The 14,859-nt window shown below is 40.9% G+C and overlaps 2 pseudogenes; both read left to right on the forward strand.

The window, feature by feature from the left end:
• The first annotated feature begins 3,519 nt into the window (after window positions 1-3,519).
• On the forward strand, window positions 3,520-4,348 carry LOC102440775 (annotated as a pseudogene).
• Window positions 4,349-7,076: 2,728 nt separating this feature from the next.
• LOC102441077 lies at window positions 7,077-12,062 on the forward strand (annotated as a pseudogene).
• The last annotated feature ends 2,797 nt before the right edge of the window (window positions 12,063-14,859 follow it).

Consider the following 14,859-nt stretch of genomic DNA (forward strand, 5'->3'; position numbering starts at 1 on the left):
TAATCACCATAAATGTCAATGAACTGAACTAATCAATAAAAAGTCACAGAGTAGCAGATGGATAATAAATTTTAAAAACCCAACTATATGACTCCTTTAGGAGATATAGCTCAGCCTCAAAGACAAATATAGACACAAAGTGAAAGGGTGAAAAGTGATTCCCCAAGCAAATGGCATCCAGAGAAAAGCAGATGTAGCCATACTTATATCTGACAAAATAGATTTCAAGATAAAAAGGGTAACAAGAGAAAAGGTGGACATTTTATAATTATCTAAAGAATAATACATCAAAAAGACATAACACTTATCAATTACATGCACCCAATCTGTGAAGACCAAAATATGTAAAGCAGCTGCTAATAACTAAAGGGAGAAACTCACCAAACTCACAATTATGGTAGATGGAACCTAAATACCCCATTGACAGCTAAGGATAGATCATCCAAAAAAAATAATAAAGAAATATCAGCCTTAAATGACACATAAGAACAAATGGACATAATCAACATTCACAGAGCCTTTCAACGCAGAACAGCAGATTACCCATTCTTCTCTAGTGCACACGGAACATTCTCAAAGATAAACCATATGTTGGGTCACAAAACTAGCCTCAACTACAATGCTTTGAAATTGGAGATCAACTGCAAAAGGAAAATAAGAAAAACCACAAAAATATAGAGATTAAACAACATGCTACTAAATGATGACTGGGATAAGGGGGAAAAAAGGAGAGATCAAAAGATACATGAAGATATGGGAATGACAATACAACATGTCAAAACTTTTGGGATGCAGCAAAAGCAGTAATAAGAGGGAAGTTCATATCATTACAAGCCTATCTCAAGAAACAAAAGAAATCCCAAGTAGACAACCTAACATTTCACCTTAATGAACTAGAAAAAGAACAAATGCAGCCCAAAGTCAGCAGAAAGAAACTAACTATAAATATCAGAGCAGAATTAACAAAATAAGGAACAAAAAGACAATAGAAAGAAATAATGCAACAAAGAGCTGGTTCTTTGAAAAGATAAATAAAATTGACAAATCTCTGGCTAGACTCATTAAGGAAAAAAGAGAAAAGACTCAAACAAAATCAAAAACAAAAGAGAAGTTACAACAGACACCACAGAAATACAAAGGGTCATTCAAGAATACTATAAAAGACTATATGCCACCAAATTTAATAACCTAGAAGAAATGGACAGGTACCTAGAAATATATAATCTCCCTAAACTGAATCTATGAAGAAAAGGAAAATTGAAACAGACTGATCAATAATAAAGAAATTGAAACAATCATCAAAAGCATTCCCCAAAGTAAAAGCCCAGGAGAGATGACTTCAATAGTGAATTCTACCTAACATGCAAAGAAGATTTGATACCTATCTTCCTGAAACCCTCTCCCCCTCCCCCGCCAAAAAAAAAAAAAAACTGAAAAAGAGGCAAGATTTCCTAACTCAATTTATGAGGTCAACATACCTTGATACCAAAACCTGGCAAGGATAACACACACACACACACACACACACACACCACAGATTACAGAACAATATCTATGATTAATACAGATGCATAAATTCTAAACAAAATACTAGCAAATTGAATGCAACAGTATGTTAAAAAGATCTAGTGAGGTTTGTTCAGGAGGTACAAGGAGTCTCCAGTAAATCAATCAATGTGATATACCACATTAACAAAATGAAGGATAAAAATCATATGATCATGTTCATAGATGCATAAAAAAGCATTTGAAGAGGAATATATACCAATGGGAATATGATCAGAAACCCTGCTAACTCTTGGAGACATTGAAAATCACATTGCCAGGGGCATAGCTGCCTAGCAAAGATCCTGAGAATACCTGGCCACAGGTGTTTATAATAGAACTAGGGGCCCAGTGCATGAAGATTCATGCACAGGGGGTGGGTCCCTCAGCCCAACCTGCACCCTCTCCAATCTGGGAGCCCTCAGGGGAGCCCTCTCCAATCCGAGAGTTTCTGTCTGTCTTTGCAATCATATGAGTGAATTGTCTGAGAACCCCCCAACCCAGTTTGGTTTGTTGCTCACAGAATAATAGAGGCTTTATTTTTCTTTGCTTCATTAGTGGAGATTTCCTGGAAGTTTTAGGATATCTTCCCTTTAATTTTTCCTAGACACCCTGATTTTAGTTATGTCTCTCACCTTAACTTTCCCTCCATCACCCACTGCAACAGTAATTTGCTCCAGGCTCATTTTGCTCTAGTGTCTAAGACCGTGGTCAGCAAACTGTGGCTCACAAGCCACATGCAGCTCTTTGGCCCCTTGAGTGTGGCTCTTCCACAAAATACCACAAAATACCACATGCGGGCGCGCATGTACAGTGCGATTGAAACTTCGTGGCCCATGAGCAGTAGTCGGTATTTTGTGGAAGAGCCACACTCAAGCGGCCAAAGAGCCGCATGTGGCTCGCGAGCCACAGTTTGCCAAGCTGCAGTTTGCCGACCACCTGACCTAGGAGATCCGTCTGCCCCCAGAACAACTATTCCCAGAATTCCCTGGGGCTTCCCAGCACTCTTGGTTTTCCCTTCCTGCTCTGTCTCCATCTTACAGCATCTCACCTCTGACAAGTCCTACAAAGCATCAGCTCTCCCTCTCTGCTCTCCATCTGGTGGCTTGGGGAGCCAAGTTCCCCAAGCCACTCCATTCTCCACTGGCTCTCCCGCTCTGCTTTCTGTCAGATGACTGTGTATGCAAATTAACCCGCCATCTTTGTCAGATTACTCACTCCTGATTGGCTGGTGAGCATAGCAGAGGGACAGTCAATTTACATGTTTCTCTTTTATTATATAGGATAGCCCTTGATTATCTTTAGCTGAGCTAGGAGGTGTTTGTGCTGTGGCCAACACTTCCTGATATACCTGGATCAACACTTTGGTTACATAAGATCATTGAGCAGCCATTTGGTTTAAAAGGATGACTCCTTTAACAAGGTATTTTTTTTTTTGTTTATTTGGGTTTTGGGAACTTTGGCTCCAAAGTGCACTCCAAACATTGGGAATCATCCTGCCTTATAGAGTAAAACCTCAATATAACAGACTAATTTGGGTGAGGGGGTGTCCGTTAAAGCCAAAAGTCCATTATATAATAAAGTAGGTTTTCTGAATGCATATGCTTAAAAATTGACAAATTAGTTAGTTTTTCTGTTTTACTAATGTAGATATGTTTGTATAATTAAAATTAAATATGTATGAAAAGTTTAATTCTCCAGAAAAGTTTTCTATATGTATTACAATAAATTGACATTTATACTGAATAGGTCTAGTAAACCTATGTTTTCACCAGGCACCAAGAGCAAACAAATGCACATGGCTAGGGCGTGGCTTAGCACACATCGGAACAAGCATTAAAACTGCTACAGAAAGTCACACCAGTAGACAACAGAACCAATTACCAAGCATGATGCGATGCGATCATGTGTTAACCATTTGCCAAACATTGTTTATAAGTGGCGTGAGAGCTTTATGAGATCACTTAGGAAGAAATGAAAGAGAAATTAGAGGAAAGAAAACTCATAAAATTGTCAGAAATTATGAGAGTTAAACAGGAATTTATTAATGGACATGCTACTAAGCTTGGAGCTGGTATTTGGATCTATATGAACAGGTGATAGTGCAGCGCTAGACTATGGGCAGGATGACTTGGCTTGGCTTGGCTTGGCTAAGGAGTTGGGAAGACAGTTCTCTGGCAGTCACAGCATCAAGCACTAACTGGCATGAGATTTGCAGCCATGGAAAGATACGATGATGCTGTACAGCTGTATGATCTAATCTTACATGAAGGTCCAACTAACACTGCACCGGGAAAGCATAAGATTGCCACTCTAAAAGCCCAGGGAAAGTGTGGAGGCCATTCGAGAAGTGAATGAGTGTCTGGAACAATTTGTTGGAGACCAAGAAACCTGGCCTGAATGTGTATGGCTTCTTATCAATGAACATGACCATGCTAAAGCAGCCTTTTCCTTGGAGGGGCTTATGCTGACTAATCCACAAACCATGTACACTGTCAGCAGTACGCTGAGGTGAAACACACCCAAGGAGGACTTGAACTTTTAAGAAAGTGTTTTGCACAGGCATTGACACTGAACAGCAGAAATATGAGAGCTTTGTTTGGACTTTACATATGAGCAAGTCATATTGCTTCTAATCCAAAACCAAGTAAAAAAAAAAAAAAAGACACCATGAAATATGCTAGTTGGGCAGCTAGTCAAATAAACAGCTTATCAGTTTGCAGGCTGAAGGAAGAAGGAAACCACATGCTCTCTAAAGGTAGTTGAAGACATGTTGGAAACACGGCAGATTGCCCAGTCTTAAGGTTTCCAAACCTTTTTCATGTTACCTTTCACAATTGAACTTATTGGCCTGTGTCTTATTTACTGAATGCCCAGTGATATTTATATATTAATTTCCTGTTCAAGCAGTTGTAAATAATGTGTTTATATGAACCTAAAAATGCTTTTATTGCTAAGCAGCAAGATGGGGGAAGTCCATGGAAGAAAGATTTAAGATGAGTCTTATGAATTATACATCATTCTCTTCAGATTACACACATATAACTGCTTTTGAACTAAAATCTGATGTAGAAATAACCTCGTTAAACAAGCCATAATATTTATTTTTAAATATTAATTAATTAATTAATTAATTAATGTTCAGTCATGAGACAGGTAAAACAAGGCAAAAATCATTAATTTATAACAGTTGGAATAAGTTGAATTTATTAATTCAACTTTAATTTCTAGAGAAGCCCATGAAATAGGTAGATTCAGAGCTGAAAGTACTATTTTAATCTCTTAAGAATCTAGGCACCTTTAATTTATTACATAATTGCTTGGATATTGTGGTTTTGTTTTATACATTAGGATAAGGACAAATTTGTAAATCCCCTGTAACCCATAATATGGCAATATCTGACCTAGTGGTGGAACCTATAAATTATACCATTTAGAGAAATGTTTCTCAAATCCTCAGTGTTCTTGAGAATTACCTGAGGTGCTTTTTGATATGGAGACCCCTGGACTCCTTGTCCTTATGGCCAAGCCTGAGATAAATGGGACTGGGGTGGGGATGTGCTGCCCGCTAGTGGCCAGACCTGCAAGGGGCAGGCAAAGGGGTGGGTGTGTCCTAATGTAGCAAGGCAAAAAAGGTAAGTTAGTCCTTCTACAACATGAGCCTTTGTTAATTAGATGTAGAAGATCTAACCATGAATCATTGCATTTAAAATATCCTATATAATAAAAGGCTAATATGCAAATCAACCAAACTGTGGAACGACCAGTCTCTATGATGTGCACTGAACACCAGGGGGCAGATGCTCAACACAGGAGCATCTGCGAAAGGGCACAGGCTGGGCTGAGGGAACCCCCCTTAAGTGCACATATTTTGTGCACCAGGCCTTTAGTTTGTTACAAAAACTCTCAGCAAAGTGGGAATAGAGAGAGCTTATCTCAACATGTAAAGGCCATATATGACAAACCTACAGCAGACATACACAATGGGCAAAAACTAAAACCATTTCCTCTAAGAACAGGGACAAGACAGGGATGTCCACTTTCACCACTCTTATTCAACATAGTATTGGAACTCCTAGCCACAGCGATCAGACAAGAAGAAGAAATAAAAGGCATCCAAATTGGAAAGGAGGAAGTAAAACTCTCATTATTCACAGATGACATGATATTGTACATAGAAAACCCTAAAGACTCCACAAAATCAACACCCAAAAATTGATGGCTTTTTTTTTATTCACCAATAATGAACACTCAGAAAGAGAAACTAAACAAGCAATCCCATTTACCATTGCAACAACAAAAAATTAAAATATAAAATACTTAGGAAAAGACCTGTATTTGAAAAACTACAGGACATTGAAAAAAGAAATAGAAGAAGATATAAATAAGTAGAAGAATATACCATGTTCATAAATTGGCAGAATCAACATCATTAAAATGTCCATATTACCCAAGGCAATCTACAGATTCAGTGCAATCCCTATTAAAATACCAATGACATATTTCACAGATCTAGAACAAACACTCCAAAAAATTATATAGAACCAAAAAAGACCCCGAATAGCAACAGCAATCTTGAGAAAGAAGAACAAAGTTGGCGGAATCACAAAACCAGATTTCAAGTTATATTACAAAGCCACCGTAATTGAAACAGTTTGATACTGGCACAAGAACAGGCATATGATCAATGGAACAGAACAGAGAACCCAGAAATCAACCCAAGCCATTATGCTCAATTAATATTTGACAACGGAGACAAGAGCATACATTGGAGTCAAGACAGCCTCTTTGATCAACCGAAGGACTTGTATGCATGCATATAAGCATAACCAATGGACATAAGACACTGGGGAGTAGGCGAGGCCGGGGGATTGTCAAGGGTGGGGGGAAAAAAAGGAGACATATGTAATACTCTTTGAAATACTTTAAGCAATAAAAAAAATTTTAAAAAAAGACAGCCTCTTCAATAAATGGTTTTGGGAAAATTGGACAGATGTTGTAATGTACCCCACAAATCACACAAGGATGCCTCAAGAAGTCGAATTAAGGAATCACATTTATTGCAAATCCGGGACTATGAGGGGGCATTTTGCTCTCCAAATCTCATAGTAATTACCTAGCCCCAACACCAGATTTATATAGGCAAAAATCACAAAGGTATTGATTACATCTCAGGGTTTGGAATGAGGAACCTAGTTTGCAAAAAAAAGCAGTTTACAGAAGCAGAATTGAGCATGTTAGTTAAATTATAGTTTTGGGTCTCTGGACCACTGAGTTGACAGAAACACATTATCTAGAGCCCTCGGGTCTTGGGACCACTGAGTCAACAGAAACACATTATCTGGAGCCATTGAGGCAATTTAGAGTAATTGTGCTGTCCTGGTCTTGGGACCACTGAGTCAACCAGAACACATTATCTGTGGCCACTGAGGTAATTTAGGATAATTTTGCTGTCCTGGTTCCCAGGTAAGGAAGAATGTGCTTCAATAACCAGTAAGATCACAATCAATGGGATATTCAAACCACCAACAATGGAGTATTCATTGATTGGGATAGCATACATAAGTTCAGAAAATCAAAGTAACTTTTCTATTGTTAAACAAAGCAAATAAGTACAGAAGCCAAACAGCAGGGTTAAAGTTAAACTATAGTTTCTACATGAGATGATTGCTACCATAATTCACAGATACATGCAAAAAATGAAACTATTAATCTCCAACATTTATAGGGAACTCATACAACTTTACAAAAGGAAGATAAACAATTCAATCAAAAAATGGGCAAAGGACCTAAATAGACATTTTTCAAAAGAGGACATTCAGAAAGCCAAGAGACATATCAAAACATGCTCAAAGTCACTAATCATCCAAGAGATGCAAATCAAAACAACAATGAGGTACCAACTCATACCTGTCAGAATGGCTATCATCAACAAATCAATAAATGACAAGTGCTGGAGAGGATGCGGAGAAAAAGGAACACTTGTACACTGCTGGTGGGAATGCAGACTGGTGCAGCCACTATGGAAGGCAGTATGGAATTTCCTCAAAAAGTTAAAAATGGAACTCCCATTTGACCCAGTGATCCCACTTCTAGGAATATATCCCAAGAAACCAGAAACACCAATCAGAAAGGATATATGCACCCCTATGTTCATAGCAGCACAATTTACCATAGCTAAAATCTGGAAACAGCCTAAGTGCCCATCAGTAGATGAATGGATTATAAAACTGTGGTACATCTACACAATGGAATACTACACTGTGGTAAAAAAAGAAGGAATTCTTACCATTTGCAACAGCATGGATGGACTGGAGAGCATTATGCTAAGTGAAATAAGCCAGTCAATGAAAGAAAAATACCACATAATCTCACTCATTTATGGATAATTAAGACCATTATAAACTGATGAACAAAAATAGATTTAGAGGCAGAGCAGCATCGAACAGACTGTCAAACTACAGTGGGAAGGCCGGGGAGGGTTGGGGGGACAGGGTAAAAGATCAACCGAAGGACTTGTATGCATGCATATAAGCATAACCAATGGACACAAGACACTGGGAGGTAGGGGAGGCCAGGGGAAGGTCAAGGGGAGAGAAAAAAAAAGGAGACATAAGTGGCAGGGCCTTCAGAGCCACAGGCTCACAACCATTGACCCCTGTGACCACCCCTCATGCAGGAACATCTGGGCCCTGGGTGTCTATCCTATATTACCCACTGCCCTGAACCATCTCCCTCTACAATGACTTAGGCCAGTGATGGTGAACCTATGACACACGTGTCAGAGGTGACACACGAACTCATTTTTTTGGTTGATTTTTCTTTGTTAAATGGCATTTAAATATATAAAATAAATATCAAAAATAGAAATCTTTGTTTTACTATGGTCACAAATATCAAAAAATTTCTATATGTGACATGGCACCAGAGTTAAGTTAGGGTTTTTCAAAATGCTGACATGTGGAGCTCAAAAGGTTCGCCATCACTGACTTAGGCCCTAGGGATGGTTCCAGGTCCCCAGTCCATGCTGCCAGACCCCAATGTGAGGGGCTCCCCTGGGGACCCTGATGTCTGAACCAGGAGCTACACCCTGAACAAATCTAAAGAGTATTTGAAAAGTGGGGGCTGTTGCAGTAAAAACATGCATTTATTTGTCTCAGGTGATGGAAAAGGTCTCCAGGAGCTCAGGGAGGAGTGTGGGTGTCCTCTAGTGGTTTGTTCCTGCTAGAAGAGGAGAGAAAGAGGCAGGAGAGTTGAGAGACTGGGGCTGACCTTGGACAGAGGGCACATTCAGGTTCAGAAGGAGGCATAGTTAGAGGTGATGACTGATGGCTCCCTTAGCTCACCGGCTGGAAGACTGGGTTGTGAAAGGGTGTGCCCACAACTCAGAATGACACCAGTGGGTTGTACTGCAAAGTCAGGTGGGGAAAATTCTGTATACACTAAGAAAAGAAAAAACGTCATAACAAACCTATATGCCATGCCATTAGACAACCTACTCTGATGTTCTTACCATCTCAAGCATCTTAGCAGTAAATGCAGTCATTTCTATCATTAGGAAGAAACATTAAGAAGAAAACTATATCATAGGAGTTCATCTATATTTTCAGAATCATACACTATGCCAACACAGAGCTAGATTGTAGAGGAGCAGCTGGATCTGATGTAGACCAAGAGGAAGTTATGGATGAGAGAGTCATGTAGGATGTGGAATCATTGTCAAATCTGACTTAAAAATGAATTTATGGCCCTAGCTGGTTTGACTCAATGGATAGATTTCGGCTTGTGGACTGATTCTGTCAGGTTAGATTCTGTCAGGGCACATGCTCAGGTTGCAGGCTCAATACCCAGTAGGGGTGTGGAGAAGGGAAAGAGGCAGCCAATAAGATTCTTATCATTGAGGTTTCTATCTCTCTCTCCCTCTCCCTTCATCTCTGAAATCAGTAAAAAATATATTTTTAAATAATAATAATAATAATGCATTTATGCCGCCAAAATGGACAGTGTCAGGTCTCATTCCCAGCACCTGTGGGCTGACAACCCCTGTCCCAATCCCTGGGCCCCGCTCTGAACTACAAGACCTTTAATGTTCCCTCATTAGGGGGTTGGGTGAGGTCTATGTAGTGTCCTCACCATTCGTTCCTCCACCTCTCACACTCTGGGCAGAATCTGCTGTCCACTCTTGGGTGTGATACATAAATTACCGACCTCTATTTCTGTCCTTCCTCCACCCCAGCATGTGACAAGTACTCTCTGCAGGTAATTTTGAGGGGAAAGTTCTCAAAAACTGTTGCCTTGGCCCACCCTGAACAGACCTCCACCTTCAGTGCCATCATCATCAACGAGAAGCATCTGGACACTTTCTTTTTAATAGTGGTCAGGTGCTTTCCAGGGAAAATGTGACTCTCTCTGTACAGGGATGAGTAATAAACGGACAGAGGGAAATGGCATTAGTGTTCACAGAAGGTGACCTATATGAACGCTTAAAATCACAGGTGAGTCCACATGAAATCCACATTCTTGAACTAAAATATGGATCGTGGGCGGCTTTCACCATTTCCTAAGAGCTAAACTACAAAAGTGATAATAATGAACTAGAGGGAAGAGGCGCTGCGCAGGTTGAGCGGGGCGTCTCTGGACCGGTGGGGCCAGAGGCTTGGAGGGGCCTCGGGGCTAGGGCGGAGGGCGGAACCCTCGGGCTGGGACGGTGGGCTCACCGGAAGGAACAGTGAGACCGGAAGGAACAGTGGGGCCAGCGCTTGGTGCATGGGAAACCGGAAGGAACGGTGGGACCAGCGCTCCATGCAAGGGAGACCAAGAAGGGCTGCGGGGTCCGGGCAGCTCAGTGGGCTTCAGCCCACCAGACAGCGGACAGGGTGCCCCCAGTCTGTCCCAGCTAAGACCGCGCCCTGCCCCAGTCCAGGCCCTGCTCCATCGGGACCTCACAAGGCCGCACAGCACCTTGTCCCAGCGCTGGGGCATGTAGCGAGGCTTGGGCCTGCTCCCCGGTGTAGATGGCAGCATTTCTATAGTACATCCAGTATGACTTCCATATCTTGCCCTCTTATCAACTTCAGCAGTCTCATCTCCACCGTCTGGGGAATAAATGGTATATTTGCATGAATTCCAGACTCTGAACTGAAATAGACTGCAGTGTTCATATTATTTTCTTCTTGTTATTACGATCAGCTCCTCAGAAAATTAAATGTCGGCAGAAGATGAGAAGCTCAGGAGGATGCATTGCTGGGCCTGGCGAGTATTTATGATGGAGATGAATTTAGAAAAGCAGAGTCTGTCCAAGGTGGAGAAACCAGTATCTACTTGGACTTGCCACAAAATTTCAAGGTATTTGTGAGCGCTGGCTGCTCTCTGCAAGCACTTAGACAGCTTGTGGGAAGAACACCGTGGCGACGTGGTCCTGTTTGCCTGCATGCAGTTTCTCAAGGAAGAGACCCTAGGGCAGTGATGGCGAACCTTTTGAGCTCGGCGTGTCAGCATTTTGAAAAACCCTAACTCAACTCTGGTGCCGTGTCACATATAGAAATTTTTTGATATTTGCAACCATAGTAAAACAAAGATTTCTATTTTTGATATTTATCTTATATATTTAAATGCCATTTAACAAAGAAAAATCAACCAAAAAAATGAGTTCGCCATCACTGCCCTAGGGTGCCTGAATATTGTCTTTCCTTTTGAGCTCAGAATTGGTTCTCAGAAAAAAATTGCAGAGAAGGACGGCTCAAGCCTCTGGCAACACAGAGCTAGATTGTAGAGGAGCAGCTGGCTCTGCTGTAGACCAAGAGGAAGTTGAGGATGAGAGAGCCGTGCAGGACGTGGAATCATTGTCAAATCTGATCCAGGAAATCTTGGACTTTGATCAAGCTCAGCAGATAAAATACTTTAATAGTGAATTGTTCCTGTGCAATATCTGTTTCCATGAGAAGCTGAGTAGTGAATGCATGCATTTTTTGGAGTGCAGGCATGTGTACTGCAAGGCCTGTCTGAAGGACTACAAGTACTTTGAAATCCAGATCAAAGATGGCCAAGTTCAATGCCTCCACTGCCCAGAACCCAAGTGTCCTTCAGTGGTCAGGTCAACGAGCTAGTAGAAGCAGAGTTATTTGTCCATTATGATCGGCTTCTTCTGCAATCTACCTTGGACCTCATGGCAGATGTGGTATACTGCCCCTTCCCATGCTGCCAATTGCCTGTGATGCAGGAGCCTGGCTGTACCATTGAGCATCTGCTCCCACTGCAATTTTTCCTTCTGTACCTTATGTAGAGTGGCCTACCATGGCGTCTCTCCATATAAGCTCACTGCAGAAATTAGATGGATGTAACAAGATGACATGTACTGCTTGTATGCAATATTTCTGCTGGATTTGCATGGGTTCTCTCCGCCTAACGCAAACCCTTATAAACATCTCACTGATCCTGCTTCCCAGTGTTTTAACTGGTTGTTCTGTGCTGCGGATGTTGATGAATATATTTGGGAAGATGAGATTGAAGGAGACTAGTTCATTCCTCCTGCTCAAGACATAGAAGTGAAATGGTTTGCCCTGATCTTTTGCTGAATATACCAAGTAACTTTGCAGGATATTTAGGGTTACCATTCATTCACTCTTCCAATGTAAAAGATAAGGAAGACCAAAGTTTACATTTTCATGTGGCACTACTGACTAAGGCACATTCATGCATTTTTCAATGTAACATAATTGAGAAAATTATAAGCCAAAGGTTCAGAAATGAAAACTAAAGAATATTAAATATTACTATGTTCCCAAAACTGAATAGTTAAAAATTTAAATATTTATTTTCTTCCCCAAGCTTTAGGTAAGGAGAGAGGTCAAGAGTTCAACTTGTAGACCTTTTATCTCTTAGAAGCATCCCTCTAAACTTCTGTGGGAGTCTCCTTATGGCTGGGGTGGTTAGAAGCCTTATTAAAATTGTACCAAGAGCCTGATCTCACTTACTCCATGTTACATTTCTTCCAACCTAAATTTCTGCTAAGTTCTTTTTGGAGAGAGCCCTTTATAGCTGATTGGATGGCCCAGTATCTTTTTGGTCTACTGCTTTTCAGAATAGAAATTTATAAATTAAAAAATATTCTTTAATACCACAAACAATATGGGTCACAGATATACCAGGTGGTAAGTAGTTCACTGAAATTCATGCACGGGGGTGGGGGAGGTCCCTCAGCCTGGCCTGCACCCTCTTGCAATGCGGGACATCCCTCTCGCAATCCAGGACTGCTGGCTCCTAACCGCTCACGTGCCTGCCTGATCACCCCTAACTGCTCGCCTGCCTGCCTGATAACTCCTAACTGCCTCTGCCTTGGACCCCACACCCAGGAACCAGGCTTCCCTCCTCCGGCCAGCAGCAGGCAAACGGGACCCAGGCTTTCCTCCTTCTGGCAGCCACAGGCACCTGGGACCTCGACTTTGCCCAGTCTATCCGGTCTAGTTAGCATATTACTCTTTTATTAGTATAGATACTGGCTCAGAAGAATTTCAGCCCTGTTCAGCTTTCCTGAGCAATAGAGCCTAGATTCAAAACAGTTGTCTTTGCCCTCTTTCATTCTACATTCTCTTTTACCCTCACCCAGCCTTCTGTTGGTAAGGACAATTTTAATATCAACACCAGCAGCTCATATTTTTTATTTCTATTGCTGGAGTAAGAGAAAGCCTAATATATTCCCAAGCTGAACAAGCTGAGTTTTCAATTATGGGCTTTCTAAACTCCCCACTACTGTAATTCAGTCCTAACTTTCTAAACTCCTTTTATAGGTCTTCTCTAGTGTGCTTTGGGAATTTGGTTTCCGGCCTATTTTTTGCAATAGCACTGTTTTGGAGAATTATTTTGGCTTGCCTAGATCTCTATTTCAGGGTTTTGTTGGCTTTTTGAAAAATTGTCTTTCCTTTTGGTTTGAGTGGTTTGGTAGCAAAATAACATTTTTTTTAAAAAAAGGGCAGAACTCAGCAGCAGCTATGAAAACTTTATTTTTTCCTACCTCGTCACTGAAAATTGGGGAATTATTTTTAACCATATTATGTATGTGTGTCCAAAGAGTCAGCAGTGACTGTTTCTGGATTGTCAATGAGGATGCTTAATCTTAAAAAATGAAAATAATTTTAAAATTGCTTTATAAAAATATAATGAACTAGAAAAATAAAACCTGCATCAGTTACAGATAAATTGAAAATGGTTGTTTTCCTTTCAAGAATATTCCAGTGCATTATATTCATTTTACAATGATTTTTTTATGTAAATCATTTTTTTTTATTGCTTAAAGCATTACAAAGGGTATTACATATGTGTCCTTTTTTCCCCCCGCCCTTGACAATACCCTGGCTTCCCTTACCCCCAGTGTCTTATGTCCATTGGTTATGCTCATATGCATGCATACAAGTCCTTCGGTTGATCTCTTACCCCCCTCCCTCCTGCCCCCCAACCCTCCCCGGCCTTCCCGCTGCAGTTTGACAATCTGTTTGAGGCAGCTCTGCCTCTGTATCTATTATTGTTCAAAAGTTTATAATGGTCTCTATTATCCATGAATGAGTGAGATCATGTGGTATTTTTCCTTCATTAACTGGCTTATTTCACTTAGCATAATGCTCTCCAGTTCCATCCATGCCGTTGCAAATGGTAAGAGTTCCTTCTTTTTTACAGCAGCATAGTATTCCATCGTGTAGATGTACCACGGTTTTCTAATCCATTCATCTACTGATGGGCACTTAGGCCGTTTCCAGATCTTAGCTATGGTGAATTGTGCTGCCATGAACATATGGGTGCATATATCCTTTCTGATTGGTGTTTCTGGTTTCTTGGGATATATTCCTAGAAGTAGGATCACTGGGTCAAATGGGAGTTCCATTTTTTGTTTTTTGAGGAAATTCCATACTGTCTTTCATAGTGGCTGCACCAGTCTGCATTCCCACCAGCAGTGCACAAGTGTTCCTTTTTCTCCACATCCTCTCCAGCACTTGTCGTTTGTTGATTTGTTGATGATAGCCAGTCTGACAGGTGTGAGATGCCACCTCATTGAGGATTTGATTTGCCTTAGCCGGATGATTAGTGACTTTGAGCATGTTTACACATGTCTCATGGCTTTCTGAATGTCCTCTCATAGAGGGTCTCACACCAGGTGCCTTTGCCCATCATTATGATGGGACATTTGCTCCACATCTTTTTCTCATATATAGCTACACATCCACATTATTTGTGCGCGGCGGATCGGTTCTTTGACATGGGAGCCTTCTTAAGATTTCGATAAAGAATATGCTTTTCAACCACGTGAAGATGAAGTGCAAATTC

This window comes from Myotis lucifugus, unplaced genomic scaffold (genome assembly GCF_000147115.1).
Source record: "Myotis lucifugus unplaced genomic scaffold, Myoluc2.0 scaffold_670, whole genome shotgun sequence".
NCBI classification, from domain to species: Eukaryota; Metazoa; Chordata; class Mammalia; order Chiroptera; family Vespertilionidae; genus Myotis; species Myotis lucifugus.